The sequence below is a fragment of the Coregonus lavaretus genome, assembly GCF_964263955.1.
Source record: "Coregonus lavaretus genome assembly, chromosome: 5".
Classification (NCBI taxonomy): Eukaryota; Metazoa; Chordata; class Actinopteri; order Salmoniformes; family Salmonidae; genus Coregonus; species Coregonus lavaretus.
The window spans coordinates 19,500,278-19,515,688 of record NC_139992.1 but is presented as its reverse complement, the minus strand read 5'-3'; the positions used below and the strand labels follow the sequence as shown (position 1 = coordinate 19,515,688).

Below are 15,411 nucleotides of genomic sequence, written 5' to 3'. Positions count from 1 at the left end.
GGCCCCCCGTGGGAATCAATCCCACAACCCTGGCGTTGCAAACGCCATGCTCTACCAACTGAGCTACATCCCTGCCGGCCATTCCCTCCCCTACCCTGCACGACGCTGGGCCAATTGTGCGCCGCCCCATGGGTCTCCCGGTCGCGGCCGGCTACGACAGAGCCTGGATTCAAACCAGGATCTCTAGTGGCACAGCTAGCACTGCGATGCAGTGCCTTAGACCACTGCGCCACTCGGGAGTTTGCCAAAAGGCACCTAAGGACTCACAGACCAAGAGAAACAAGATTCTCTGGTCTAATGAAACCAAGATTGAACTCTTTGGCCTGAATGCCAAGCGTCCCGTCTGGAGGAAACCAGGCACCACTCATCACCTGGCCAATACCATCCCTACGGTGAAGCATGGTGGTGGCAGCATCTTGATGTGGAAAGGTGAACGGAGCAAAGTACAGAAGAGAGATCCTTGATGAAAACCTGCTCCAGACCTCAGACTGGGGCGATGGTTCACCTTCCAACAGGACAACGACCCTAAGCACACAGCCAAGACAACGCAGGAGTGGCTTCGGGACAGGCCTCTGAATGTCCTTGAGTGGCCCAGCCAGAGCCCGGACATGAATTCGATCGAACAGCTCTGGAGAGACCTGAAAATAGCTGTGCAGCGATGCTCCCCATGTAACCTTACAGAGCTTGACAGGATCTGCAGAGAGGAATGGGAGAAACTCCCCAAATACAGGTGTGCCAAGCTTGTGGCATCATACCCAAGAAGACTCGAGGCTGTAATCGCTGCCAAAGGTGCTTCAACAAAGTACTGAGTAAAGGGTCTGAATATTTATGTAAATGTGATATTTCCGTTTTTAATTTTTAATTGATTTGCAAAAAAAATGTAAAACCTGTTTTTGCTTTGTCAATATGGGGTATTTTGTGTAGATTGATAAGGAAAAAAACACATTTATTTAAGGCTGTAATGTAACAAAATGTGGAACAAGTGAAGGGGTCTGAATACTTTCCGAATGCACTGTATGGCATTGTGTTAAATATATATATATATATATATATATATATATATATATATATATATATATATATATATATATATATATATATTTTATGACAACATATTCATTTAGGATCTCACTTTTTGAAGTCCGTAGGTCCAAAAATGGATGAATGCAACAACCATGTCTCTGTCACTTACAGTGGTGGTAACTCTACAATTTGCTTGAAAGGCAAGGCACTGTGGGAATATTTGGAAAAGGCTTTACACTAATCAGTGTGTTAATTTAACACTGTTCTGGTGTCTATATGGGTCCACAGACTCAACACTTTCAGTATTGATTTAACACCATCAGTGTTCTTAGTTATTATTTGTTTTACTGGAGAATTTGTTGTGAAGAGATATATTTTGAAGGGACCATCTCTGTAAAGACTCTGTCTATGCATACTACATGACACGCGGAATAATTGCATAATTTCTTTGCCGTGCATCATTTCTCCAACATGTGTTTTTCTTTAAGAGGTGGCCTCAATAAAAAAGATGGTGGTCCGCAAACAGTCCCTGTGCCGCATGTTTGTCTTTACTTTACTTTATATACTCTTTGTGTTCAGATCTCTGTGAGGACAAAGGACGAGAGGTTGAGCGGGTGTTTTCAGTTTCCGGTGATGCTGCCATGTTAACATCCACCCTGGTGGACCTCAATGTGTTTGACTACCGCAGCATCCCCTATAACATCTCATGGTATGACCCAAGGACTGGAAGAGAGCTGACCAGGGAGACAAGAAAGACTCTGCCGCGGGGAAAGACACTGTGGATTTTTAACATCGCGATGGAGGATGCTGGAAACTATGAGTGTGTTGTGAGGTAGGGGCAATACTTTTGTCTGCTGTGTGTGTGTGTGTGTGTGTGTGTGTGCGTGTGCTGTAAATCTTTCCTGTTACCTTTGATAAACAGACTACCCTCCCAGTGCTATAAGAAATCGGCCTTACTGATTGTGAACCACACCAACCCAGAAGAATGCGGTCGACCAGAAAAGGCCGACCAGGTCCTGACCAACAAAGACACCGGTTTTCTGAACTGCCCATTGAGTGACCATATCAGGGAAGTGGACAATTACTCCATTCAGTGGTACAAGGTGAGTCCTATGGGGTAAACAGACAGTGCAGTGCAATGGGAGAGTGTTGAGAGGGAACGCCTGACAGCAGGGGTGGACTGGCCATGCCGGATGGGCTGATACATTTTTAGCCCAATGGGATTGTCATTTATTTTATTTTTTTACATAATTATAATTATCTGGCTAATAACCAAATTAGTTCACCCAAAGTTCACCCAAATTACAATGACATTGGTTTCCTTACCCTGTAGGCCAGTCTATGGACAAGGTATAACAACAACGTGCTTTGGTTTGGTTTCCCTTGCACTGTTGTCACATGGAAGCGTTTTGGCATTTGTGGCACAAATCTCATTCAAGTCATTTGACCGATATTGGCATTTGTCGCGCATCAGTATGAAAAATGTATGCACTCACTAACTGTAAGTCGCTCTGGATAAGAGCGTCTGCTAAATGACTAAAACGTAAAATGTAATCATGTTCAAATCAATTTGAGATACATTTGGACATGATGTAGTCCCCTGTAGCTCAGTTGGTAGAGCATGGCGCTTGCAACGCCAGGGTTGTGGGTTCGTTCCCCACGGGGGGCCAGTATGAAAATGTATGCACTCACTAACTGTAAGTCACTCTGGATAAGAGCGTCTGCTAAATGACTAAAATTTAAAAAATTTAAATGTAATAACGGGGTCCACAGTGACAAAAATGGGCCTTTTGGGGGCCTCAAGGAAAGAAAATGGGCCAATGTCGGGGCCTCAAGGGAAAAATGGTCTGGTGTGTCAGAAATGCCAGGGCGGATTTCTGGTCCCAGTCTGCCCCTGCCTGACAGTGCTGGAAAGCCTGTTTGAACTCTTTCTTTTCAGTCATTCAGTCTGTCTCTATGTATTCTTAATTTCTGTTTAAAACTATAGGAATGTGGGGTTATTACTACTAGTGACTACATTTGAACAATGTTCCATCAGATACGGTATATACTCTTTACATTGTTCATTGCTCTCACACATTGTACTGCATTGAATTGTTCTGAGAGTAGGTCTTCTAAGGTAAGACATTATCACAACTTATCTGTAATTGTGTATTCATTTTGTTTTATTAGCCATATTCCATTACTATGATATTCCATTCCATTACCACTACCTTTCAGTGTGGATTTCTACTTTAAACCTTTCAGGGCTGTGAACCCATTGTGAAAGATGACCCATTGTGGAACAGGTTTAGCTATGTCAATAACAGTGTTACGGAGTTACTCCTAGTAAAAGCGGTCATCCCTGAGGACCATGCGTTCTACACCTGCACCATGACCTTTAACTTGGAAGGGCTCAGCGGCAGGATCTCAGAGACCATCAACGGTATGGTGGACGGTGAGTTTTGTTGGCACAGCTCATAAAAGTTGTCCCTAACCACAGATTATTACCATATACCCCCAATCCTTACCACAGCCATTACAGAGATACAGTGCCTTCAGAAAGTATTCACACCCGGTGACTTTCTCCACATCTTGTTGTGTTACATAGTGGGATTAAAAGGGATTTAATAGTCATTTTTTGTTAACAATCTACACAAAATACCCTGTAATGTCAAAGTGTAAGAAAAAGTCTAACATTAAAAATAGAAAAAAATAGAAAAATAGAACACTAATATATCTGATTACATAAGTATTCAACTCCCTGAGTCAATATATGTTAGAATCACCTTTGGCAGAGATTACAGCTGTGAGTATTTCTGGGTAAGTGTATAAGAGCTTTCCACACCTGGATTGTGCAACATTTCCCCATTATTCTTTTCAAAATTCTTCAAGGTCTGTCAAGTTGGTTGTTGATCATTGCTAGACAACCATTTTCAGGTCTTGCCATAGATTTTCAAGCAGATTTAAGTCTAAACTGTAACTCGGCCACTCAGGAACATTCACTGTATTCTTCGTAAGCAACTTCAGTGTAGATTTGGCCTTGTGTTTAAGGTTGTTGACCTGCTGAATGGTGAATTCATCTCCCAGTGCCTGGTGGAAAGCAGACGGAACCAGGTTTTCCTCCCTGGTCTTCGTGGTTGAATCTGTGTTTGAAATTCACTGCTTGACTTAGGGACCTTACATATAATTGTACTGTATGTGTGGGGTACAGACATGAGGTAGTCATTCAAAAATCATTTGAAACACTGTTATTGCACACAGAGTGTCACGATCGTCAAAAGGAGCGGACCAAGGCGCAGCGTGGAATGCGAACATACTTTATTTATATTCACCACACGAACAAAAACAACAAAACGATACGTGAAGTCCTTGGTAACAAACACAAACCAACACGGAACAAGATCCCACAAAACACAACTGCCAAACGGCTGCCTATGTATGGGTCCCAATCAGAGACAACAAGCAACAGCTGATTCCCGTTGCCTCTGATTGAGAACCACCCCGGCCAACACAGAAACACATGAACTAGATACTGAAACAATGAACACAAAACATAGACTCTACACACCCTGGCTCAACATAAAAGAGTCCCTAGAGCCAGGGCGTGACAGTACCCCCCCCCAAAGGCGCGGACTGCGACCGCGCCAACATAAACCGAACAGGGGAGGGCCGGGTGGGCATTCCTCCTCGGAGGCGGATCCGGCTCCAGGCGTGACCACCACCCTCTAATAACCCCCCCGTAGTGCCCCTGGTCTGGTCTGGCCCCGCTGGCTGGAGCTGGACTGGACATCGGTGGAGCGGATTGCTTAGGCTCCGGTGTGGAGCAGCTGACCGGTACCTGACCAGGCACCGGTGAAACGGGCACGGGCTGTGCCGGACTGACGACGCGCACCACAGGCTTGGTGCGGGGAGCAGGAATGGGCCGGACCGGGCTGACGACGCGCACCCCTGTCTTGGTGCGGGGAGCAGGAACGGGCCGGACCGGGCTGATGACGCGCACCCCTGGCTTGGTGCGGGGAGCAGGAACGGGCCGGACCGGGCTGACGATGCGCACCACAGGCTTGGTGCGGGGAGCAGGAACGGGCCGGGCCGGGCTGACGAAGCGCACCACTGGCTTGGTGCGGGGAGCAGGAACGGGCCGGGCCGGGCTGACGACGCGCACCACTGACTTGGTGCGGGGAGCAGGAACGGGCCGGGCCGGGCTGGCGACGCGCACCATAGGCTTGGTGCGGGGAGCAGGAACAGGCCGGACCGGGCTGGCGGCGCGCACCATAGGCTTGGTGCGAGGGGCAGGAACAGGCCGGGCCGGGCTGGCAACGCGCACCATTGGCTTGGTGCGGGGAGCAGGAACCGGCCGGGCCGGGCTGACGACGCGCACCACTGACTTGGTGCGGGGAGCAGGAACGGGCCGGGCCGGGCTGGCGACGCGCACCATAGGCTTGGTGCGGGGAGCAGGAACAGGCCGGACCGGGCTGGCGGCGCGCACCATAGGCTTGGTGCGAGGGGCAGGAACAGGCCGGGCCGGGCTGGCAACGCGCACCATTGGCTTGGTGCGGGGAGCAGGAACCGGCCGGGCCGGGCTGACGACGCGCACCACTGACTTGGTGCGGGGAGCAGGAATGGGCCGGGCCGGGCTAGCGACGCGCACCACAGTCTTGGTACGAGGGGCAGGAACAGGCCGGACCGGGCTGTGGAGACGGACTGGAGGTCTGGAGCGAAGAGCTGACACAACCCGTCCTGGCTGAATGCCTATCTTAACACACTCTGTGTGAGGCATCAGCACAGGACGTACAGGGCTGTGTACACGTACTGGCACAACAACACGTGACACTGGCGCAGGATATCCGGGACCGAGGAGGGGTACTGGAGGCCACGAGCGTTGAGCCGGCACACTCCGTCCTGGCTGCATGCCCACCTTAGCACGACACGTGCGTGGTGCTCGCACAGGACGAACCGGACTGTGCCGGACCACTCGCGGCACAGTATGCAGCTCCGCATATCTCGGAACCTGCCCTGTCTCACACTGCCTAGCCTGAGTACGGGGAGTTGGCTCTGCTCTACCTCTAGTTTCCGCCAACCTCCCTTCCGGCCCCCCAAACCCGGTGGCCTCCTCTCCTAATCCCCAACCTCGCCCTGTAGCTGCCTCCAGCAGCCCCGTCGTCCATGCCGTGTGCCCCCCCCCCCCCTAAAAATGTATTGGGGTTGCCTCTTGCGTGTCCGACGTCGGCCCGGTTGGCGCCGCTGCTACTCTCTACGGCGCGCCTCCACCGTCTCCTCCCACGGACGGCGATCCATACCGGCCTGGATCTTCTCCCAAGTCCAGGCTGTCTGCTCCTGGACACGCTGCTTGGTCCTGTTATGGTGAGATCTTCTGTCACGATCGTCAAAAGGAGCGGACCAAGGTGCAGCGTGGAATGCGAACATACTTTATTTATATTCACCACACGAACAAAAACAACAAAACGATACGTGAAGTCCTTGGTAACAAACACAAACCAACACGGAACAAGATCCCACAAAACACAACTGCCAAACGGCTGCCTATGTATGGGTCCCAATCAGAGACAACAAGCAACAGCTGATTCCCGTTGCCTCTGATTGAGAACCACCCCGGCCAACACAGAAACACATGAACTAGATACTGAAACAATGAACACAAAACATAGACTCTACACACCCTGGCTCAACATAAAAGAGTCCCTAGAGCCAGGGCGTGACACAGAGTGAGTCCATGCAACTTATGTGACTTGTTAAGCAACATTTTACTCCTGAACTTATTTAGGCCTGCCATAACTAAGGCATTGAATACTTCTTGACTCAAGACATTTCATCATTTTTAATTAATTTGTAAACATTTCTAAAAACATTCCACTTTGACATTATGGGGTATTGTGTGTAGGCCATTGATACAAAAATCTAAATTGCATCAATTTCAAATTCAAGCTGTAACACAACAAAACGTGGAAAAAGTCAAGGAGTGTGAATACTTTCTGAAGGCACTGTATATGACCCTGAATCAGAGGTTATGAGTTCATAGAGGCTGCTTTGAAACTTTGCTCTTTGAGAGCTTAGAAAGGGTTGTTTTCTATAGGGTCAGGTGACTGAATATTTCTGTGTCTTTCTATGATGTTTATGAATCATTGTCATAATTTCAGTGCAGTATTGCCTGGAGCCCAAAGTGGTTGAACCTGCCAATGAGATCATCAAAGCAGATCTGGGTGAGTAAACCACTAGAGAATGTGTGTGTGTGTGTGTGTGTGTGTGTGTGCGCGTGCGTGCGTGCGTGAGTTTATTATTTATTTTCATTCATGATCCAAATAAAGAATTCAATGTTTGCCCCCTAGGTTCTTCCTTCAGTAAGATGTGTCGGGTGTTTGTGCCGAGTGTGGGGAATAAAAGTTGCACGGATTTGAATTGGAAAGCTAGCAAAAACTCAATTTCCAAAATTGTCTCAGAACGCATCTTTCAGGAATCACAAAGGTAGGTTGAGACAACACAACAGTATCGCAATACACACTGTAAGAATTCTACAAATGTGTTGCTTTTTAACCATTTTCATGTAGACTTGATTGTGTGTTTTGGATCATTGTCTTGCTGCATGACCCAGCTGCGCTTCAGCTTCAGCTCACAGACGGATGGCATGACATTCTCCTGTAGAATTCTCTGATACAGAGCAGAATTCATGGTTCCTTCTATTAAGGCAAGTCGTCCAGGTCCTGAGGCAGCAAAGCATCCCCAAACCATCACAATACCACCACCATGCTTGACTTACAGTATGAAGTTCTTACTGTGTAATGCAGTGTTAGCTTTTCGCCAGACATAATGGGACCCATCTCATCCAAAAAGTTGACTCAAGTTTGCCAAAAAGCACCTGAATCATCAAGACTATTTGAAGAATGTTCTATGGACAGATGAGTCAAAAGTATAGCTTTTTGGACGTCATGGGTCCCATTACGTTCTACAGGAGAATGTAAGGCCATCTGTCTGTGAGCTGAAGCTGAAGCACAGCTGGGTCATGTAGCAAGACAATGATCCAAAACACATAATCAAGTTTACTTGAAAATGGTTAAAAAGCAACACATTTGAAGTTTTGTAATTTACTAGTCAAAGTCCAGACCCAATTCCAATTGAGATGTTGTGGTAGGACTTGAAACTAGCAGTTCATGCTTGAAAACCCAAAAATGTTGCATGCAAGAGTTGGCCAAATTCCTCCACAGCGATGTGAGAGACTGATCAACAACTACAGGAAGCATTTGGTTGCAGTCATTGCAGCTAAAGGTGGCACAACCAGTTGTTGAGTGTAAGGGGGCAGTTACTTTTTCACACTTGCATAACTTTGTTAATTAAATAAATAAAATAAGTATAATTTTTGGGTTTGTTATTTGTACACTCAGGTTCCTTTATCTAATATTAGGTTTTGGTTGAAGATCTGATAACATTCAGTATAAAAAATATGCAAAAATAGAGAAAATCAGAAAGGAGAAAATACTTTTTCACGGCACTGTATATGCCTGTATTCTGTGTCATCCAGATGGATGTTCTACTGTATAGTATCTAAACTGTTGGTATCGTATCAGGTATACTACTGAGATTAAGATAGGCTCCATATACCTTAATACATAGTGCTTGCTTTGAAACTTTGGAACTTCACAAAATCTAATCAAATCACATTTTATTTGTCACATGCGTCGAATACAACAGGTGTAGACCTTACCGTGAAATGCTTACTTACAGGCCCTTAACCAACAATGCAGTTCAAGAAATAGAGTTAAGAAAATATTTACTAAATAAAATAAAGTAAAAAATCAAATAACAAGTAACACAATAAAATAACAATAACGAGGCTAAATACAGGGTGTACCGGTACCGAGTCAATGTGCGGGGGTACAGGTTAGTCGAAGTAATTTGTACATGTAGGTAGGGGTAAAGTGACTATGCATAGATAATAAACAGCGAGTAGCAGCAGTGTAAAAACAAAGGGAGGGGGGTGTCAATGTAGATAGTCCAGGTGGCCATTTGATTAATGTTGACACAAATGAACTTGAAACTCTCGACCAGCTCCACTACAGCCCTGTCGATGTGAATAGGAGCATGTTTGGCCCTCCTTTTCCTGTAGTCCACGATAGCTCCTTTGTCTTGATCACGTTGAGGGAGAGGTTGTTGTCCTGGCACCACAATGCCAGGTCTCTGACCTCCTCCCTTTAGGCTGTCTCATCGTTGTCGGTGATCAGGCCTACCACTGTTGTGTCGTCAGCAAACTTAATGATGGTGTTGGAGTCGTGCTTGGCCACGCAGTCATGGGTGAACAGGGAGTACAGGAGGGGACTAAGCATGCACCCCTGAGGGGCCCCAGTGTTGAGGATCAGCTTGGCAGATGTGTTGTTGCCTACCCTTACCACCTGGGGGCGGCCCGTCAGGAAGTCCAAGATCCAGTTGCAGAGGGAGGTGTTTAGTCCCAGGGTCCTTAGCTTAGTGGTGAACTTTGTAGGCACTATGGTGTTGAACGCTGAACTGTAGTCAATGAACAGCATTCTCACATAGGTGTTCCTTTTGTCCAGGTGGGAAAGGGCAGTGTGGAGTGCGATTGAGATTGCGTCATCTGTGGATCCATGGGGGCGGGATGCAAATTTGAGTGGGTCTAGGGTTTCCGGGATGATGGTGTTGATGTGAGCCATGACCAGCCTTTCAAAGAACATCATGGCTACCGACGTGCTACGGGACGGTAGTCATTTAGGCAGGTTACCTTCGCTTTTCTGGGCACAGGGACTATGGTGGTCTGCTTGAAACATGTAGGTGTTACAGACTTGCTCAGGTAAAGGTTGAAAATGTCAGTGAAGACACTTGCCAGTTTGTCCACGCAGGATCTGAGTACACGTCCTGGTAATCCGTCTGGCCCCGCGGCCTTGTGAATGTTGACCTGTTTAAAGGCTACGGAGAGCGTGATCACACAGTCGTCCGGAACAGCTGGTGCTCTCATGCATGCTTCAGTGTTGCTTGCCCCGAAGCGAGCATAAAAGGCATTTAGCCCATCTAATAGGCTCGCGTCACTGGGCAGCTCGCTGCTGGGTTTCCCTTTGTAATCCGTAATAGTTTGCAAGCCCTGCCACATCTGACGAGTATCAGAGCCGGTGTAGTAGGATTCAATCCTAGTCCTGTATTGACGCTTTGCCTGTTTGATGGTTAGTCTGATGGCATAGCGGGATTTCTTCCAGTCTGTGCTAGCAAAACAGTCCTGCAGCGTAGCATCCGCGTCTTCTGATATTGAGCGAGTCACTGGTACTTCCTGCTTTAGTTTTTGCTTGAAAGCAGGAATCAGCAGGATAGCATTATGGTCAGATTTGCCAAATGGAGGGCGAAGGAGAGCTTTGTATGCATCACTGTGTGTGGAGTAAAAGTGGTCTAGGGTTTTTTCCCTCTGGTTGCAGATGTGATATGCTGGTAGAAATGAGGTAAAATGGATTTAAGTTTGCCTGCATTAAGTTCCTGGCCACTAGGAGCGCCGCTTCTGTCCTGCCGATGCACGGAAATCCAGCCAACTGTATATTATCCGTGTCGTCGTTCAGCCACGACTTGGTGAAACATAAGCTATTACAGTTTTTAATGTCCCGTTGGTAGGATAGTCTAGAACGGAGCTCATCCAGTTTATTCTCCAGTGATTGCACGTTGGCCAATAGAACGGAAGGTAGAGGCGGGTTCCCCACTCGCCGAATAATTCTCACAAGGCACCCGATCTCCGCCCCCTGTACCTCTGTCTTTTCTTCACACGAATGACGGGATTTGGGCCTGGTCTCGGAGAAACAGTATATCCCTTCTGTAAGACTCATTAAAAAAAAAATATTTGTGCAGTTTGAGGTGAATAATCACTGTTCTGATATCCAGAAACTATTTTCGGTCATAAGAGACGGTAGCAGCAACATTATGTACAAAAAAGGTTACAAACAATGCAAAAAACCACACAAAATAGCACAGTTGGTTAGGAGCCTGTAAAACGGCACCCATCCCCTCAGGCGCCAATAACAGTGTATGTTATGTTAACTGTTGCCATGATGGTTTGATTGTGCGTTCACAAGGGGGAACTTGTCTGTCTTCCCCCCCCCCCCCCCCCCCCCCAAACCAGGGAGTGGAGAGAAGAAGAGGAGAAGGGTGTATGGTTGGAGCGTCATTTGAATTTCTTGATGGTGGAAGAGGAAGACTTTTACATCAACTACACGTGTTTGGTTTCCAGTGACAGAGGCATTTCTTTAGCCTTCTTCATACTACAGCCTACAGGTTAGACAATACTGTCTGGAGGATAACATAAAGGTGTTTCAAAAGAGATCACACACATATTATCCTGTCCCTTTACCGTTGTTTTGATAGTGTATTATAACAACTGCAACCTCACCACTTTTGAAAAAACTGTTATAAATGCTATCTTCTCTCTTTTTCTGCACAGATCCAAACTATCTGCTCCCTATTGGGGTACTACTGACCAGTCTGGTATTGGTGTTTACTGTTAGTGTTGTTATTTACCATCGCTTCAAGATCGACATCGTGCTGTCGCTCAGGAGGATGTTCCCGCTTCTCTACACAAACACAGGTACGCAATGAGAGACACTTTACCGCACATATACTGCGCAAGCACACTCATGGAAACATTAATAGAAACATGCCTGAGCGCGCACACGTAGACATGCACACACTCATGCACACACACACACTATCTGCAGACTCATTGCATACTGTGCTTTCACGAAATGGAAACTCGCACTAACATAAATATACATTCCTACACCAGATACAGACAGAAATGCACATACAGCATGTCTCCCCACAAACCCCCAGGCCCACACTTAAACCCACACACACACGCATGTTGCATTGCTTGTGTTAGGTTCTGAACAAACTGAGTAAAAACTCAAACGGACAACTAGAAAAAGCTCAAACAAAGTTTATTCACCCACTGGGTCATATAGCTGCAAAGACAAAGATGTTTACACAATCACATATATTTATACCTTCCTACTAGGCGGAGTCAACCCCTTGCATATCTAGACAGCCAATACATCTCTGTTGCTAGTCAGGAACGTATTTGGTTCCTCTCATTGGTGTAGCCTCCTGCTAGAACCTTCATGGGCATGGAAATATACAGTTGAAGTTGGAAGTTTACATACAGTCATTAAAACTTGTTTTTCAACCACTCCACAAATTTCTTTTTAACAAACTATAGTTTTGGCAAGTCGGTTAGGACATCTACTTTGTGCATGACACAAGTAATTTTTCCAACAATTGTTTACAGACAGATTATTTCACATATAATTCACAGCAATTCCAGTGGGTCAGAAGTCTACATACACTAAGTTGACTGTGCCTTTAAAGTTGGCTTGCAAGCTGAAGAACACCATCCCAACTGTGAAGCACGGGGGTGGCAGCATCATGCTGTGAGGGTGCTTTGCTGCAGGAGGGACTGGTGCACTTCACAAAGTAGATAGCATCATGAGGAAGGAAAATTATGTTGATGTATTGAAGCAACATCTTAAGACATCAGTCAGGAAGTTTAAGCTTGGTCGCAAATGGGTCTTCCAAATGGACAATGACCCCAAGCATACTTCCAAAGTTGTGGCAAAATGGCTTAAGGACAACAACGTCAAGGTATTGGAGTGGCCACCACAAAGCCCTGACCTCAATCCTATAGAACATTATGGGCAGAACTGAAAAAGCGTGTGCGAGCAAGGAGGCCTCTTACACCAGCTCTGTCAGGAGGAATGGACCAAAAGTCATCCAACTTATTGTGGGAAGCTTGTGGAAGGCTACCCGAAACGTTTGACCCAAGTTAAACAATTTAAAGGCAATGCTACCAAATACTAATTGAGTGTATGTAAACTTCTGACCCACTGGGAATGTGATGAAATAAATAAAAGCGGAATAAATCATTCTCTTTACTATTATTCTGACATTTCACATTCTTAAAATAAAGTGGTGATCCTAACTGACCTAAGACAGGGAATTTTTACTAGGATTAAATGTCAGGAATTGTGAAAAACTGAGTTTAAATGTATTTGGCTAAGGGGTATGTAAACTTCCGACTTCAACTGTATGTGTGTGACAGGACTGACTGTTCCTCCTCACTTCATCTGACCTGAACTCGGGCCGAATTCCTCACTCCTCCTTACTCCACGGCTGTCCTACCTTAGCAGTGACTGAAACCAGACTGTTGCCCTTTGCCTCTCTCCATAGGGTACATGAGATTTAAGAATAACATTTCCCAACAGAATGTAAGCTCTGCACTCCCCTTTCTCACTCAGTAACTTTCCATACACCCGGTTCTAATATGGTAACATGAATAAGTATATTCCAAGCTAGAATCCAACACTTGTTTCCCACTCCCCACCTGACCACAAGTAAAATCAGTAGCAAGTGTAGCAATGTATTGTAGCACATCCCACAGCTATGCAAGCACAGCATTTTCCATGACTCAGAGGAAACAGAGAGGAAGTTTGATACAAGGCACTAAATAGGCCATGTAACCATAAAACACAAGCAACTATGGTGTCATAAATAACCAAGCCTCCTCTGTTAGGCAGGTCTGTGGAGGCTTTTGCTCTAGCCCAGCACTAACACATCTATTTTGTTTTACCTGTCCCTATCCTGCATGTGGCAGACTCTGATGGGAAGTTGTATGATGCGTACGTGGCATACCCCCGTCTGTTTGGGGATGGGGGCGGAGCCTGTGGGGAGGCAGAGATGTTTGCCCTCCACATGTTGCCCCAGGTTCTGGAGGGGAGGTGTGGCTACAGGCTGTTCATACTGGGCCGGGACAGCCTACCAGGGGAAGGTATGACATCTCAGCTCGACCCTGAGGCTCCAGGTTCCAGAAGACTAAGTTAGCCTTGGCATTAGTACATAAGTAGCATGATGATGAAATATGTGAAACCTTTCTGAAATCATAAAGACCTTCAGAAACCATTTCAATGGTAGAACAATGTTTTAATAACAATTTCCCCTGCTCCCTGACCCCCTCTTCTCCTCCCTCCTCCCTTTCCCCCTCTTCTCCTCCCTCCTCTCTCCTCCCTTTCCCCCTCTTCTCCTCCCTCCTCCCTTTCCCCCTCTTCTCCTCCCTCCTCCCTCTCTAGCCATAGTAGATGCAGTGGAGGAGAGCATGCTGGCAAGCCGGCGTCTCCTCCTGGTCTACTCTGGCTCTACGTTCTGCAGTGGAAGCCACAGTGACAGCAGCAGTGGTGTCCTGGAGGCCTGGCAGAGCTTCGAGAGGCAGACGGCCATGCACCGTGCCCTGTTGGAGGGCTCCCTTAAGGTGGTCCTTGTGGAGCTGGAGGAGGTCTCCCCCACACAGCTGACCCTCTTCCCCGAGTCGGTGCGCCACCTCCGGGAGCGCCAGGGCGCCGTCTGCTGGTGGAAGAGTAGCAGAGGGTTGAGGTGTGGGAGGTGGGGAGAAGAGGAGGAGGTGGAGGAGAAGAGAGGGGAGCTGGCTTCGTCCCCTCTCTCCTCACCCTCTCTTTCCTTGTCCTCACGCTTCTGGAAGGAACTGAGGTATTATATGCCAGTGAGGGGCACGAGGACGAGGTGACCAGAGAAGAACAGCCTGATGAAGTTGTGATGGGATGGATGGGCTTTGGAGAGGACAGTGTTAGACATAACGAGGAAATCTGTTGAATGACTTCTGGTACCTGACTCTCTCAACACATTTTCATGAAAAATTATTGAATCAGACTTTGGAGGACTGATCTTCTGCTGTGAGATTTATTTGAGGTGGGAAAATGCACAGTAAACAGTGTATTCATTCTGAACATATTGGCAGAGCCACTCACACACACACGCACGCACACACACACACACACACACACAATTTACCACCATGTTGTACATACACACCACATCTGTGAAAGAGCTTTAATAAAGAGTGCCCAGTACATTCTATATAATGTATTTGTTGTCTTTGTTTGTCTACTTTCTAAAAAATCCCTCCAAAATGTTCCTTTATTTATTCAGGATTGTTGATATAATGTTTTTATTCGATTTGTTAATCATACATTGAGATAAACTATAAGTGTTTAAACTAATATTTATGAACGCAGTTATTAATTAATAGGCCAAAGTATTTATGAACAGCTTTCTGACATTTGATATTAAATGTTTTATAAGTGGTGAGCTGGCTATTAACAAATACCTTATATTATTTATTAAAGCACATTCCAGAAGGTGGTTGCTTGCTAGCTCTTTTGTTATGGCTAGCTTACATACAGGTAGGACTATAGCTGTGACTGGTAACCTGCTTTACTGTAATCCAATGGGATCATAAGATAAGCCATTTAAAATAAAGTGTGGTTAGGACTGGGGATTCTCACATCCAGCTGAGGTTGTTTTACACCTCAAGAAAACCTTCTGCAGCATCGTCTTGTCAACCTGAAG

At 46.5% G+C, this 15,411-nt stretch overlaps 1 pseudogene across 1 annotated transcript in view; it reads left to right on the top strand.

The window, feature by feature from the left end:
* The window catches only part of LOC311128830 (interleukin-1 receptor type 1-like), a 17,916-nt pseudogene extending 3,012 nt beyond the window's left edge, over positions 1–14,904 (top strand). The window contains exons 4-9 of the transcript in view: positions 7,161–7,223; positions 7,350–7,485; positions 11,123–11,274; positions 11,441–11,584; positions 13,646–13,819; positions 14,118–14,904. The product of the transcript in view is annotated as an interleukin-1 receptor type 1-like (transcript). The remainder of the gene's footprint in view (positions 1–7,160; positions 7,224–7,349; positions 7,486–11,122; positions 11,275–11,440; positions 11,585–13,645; positions 13,820–14,117) is intronic.
* The last annotated feature ends 507 nt before the right edge of the window (positions 14,905–15,411 follow it).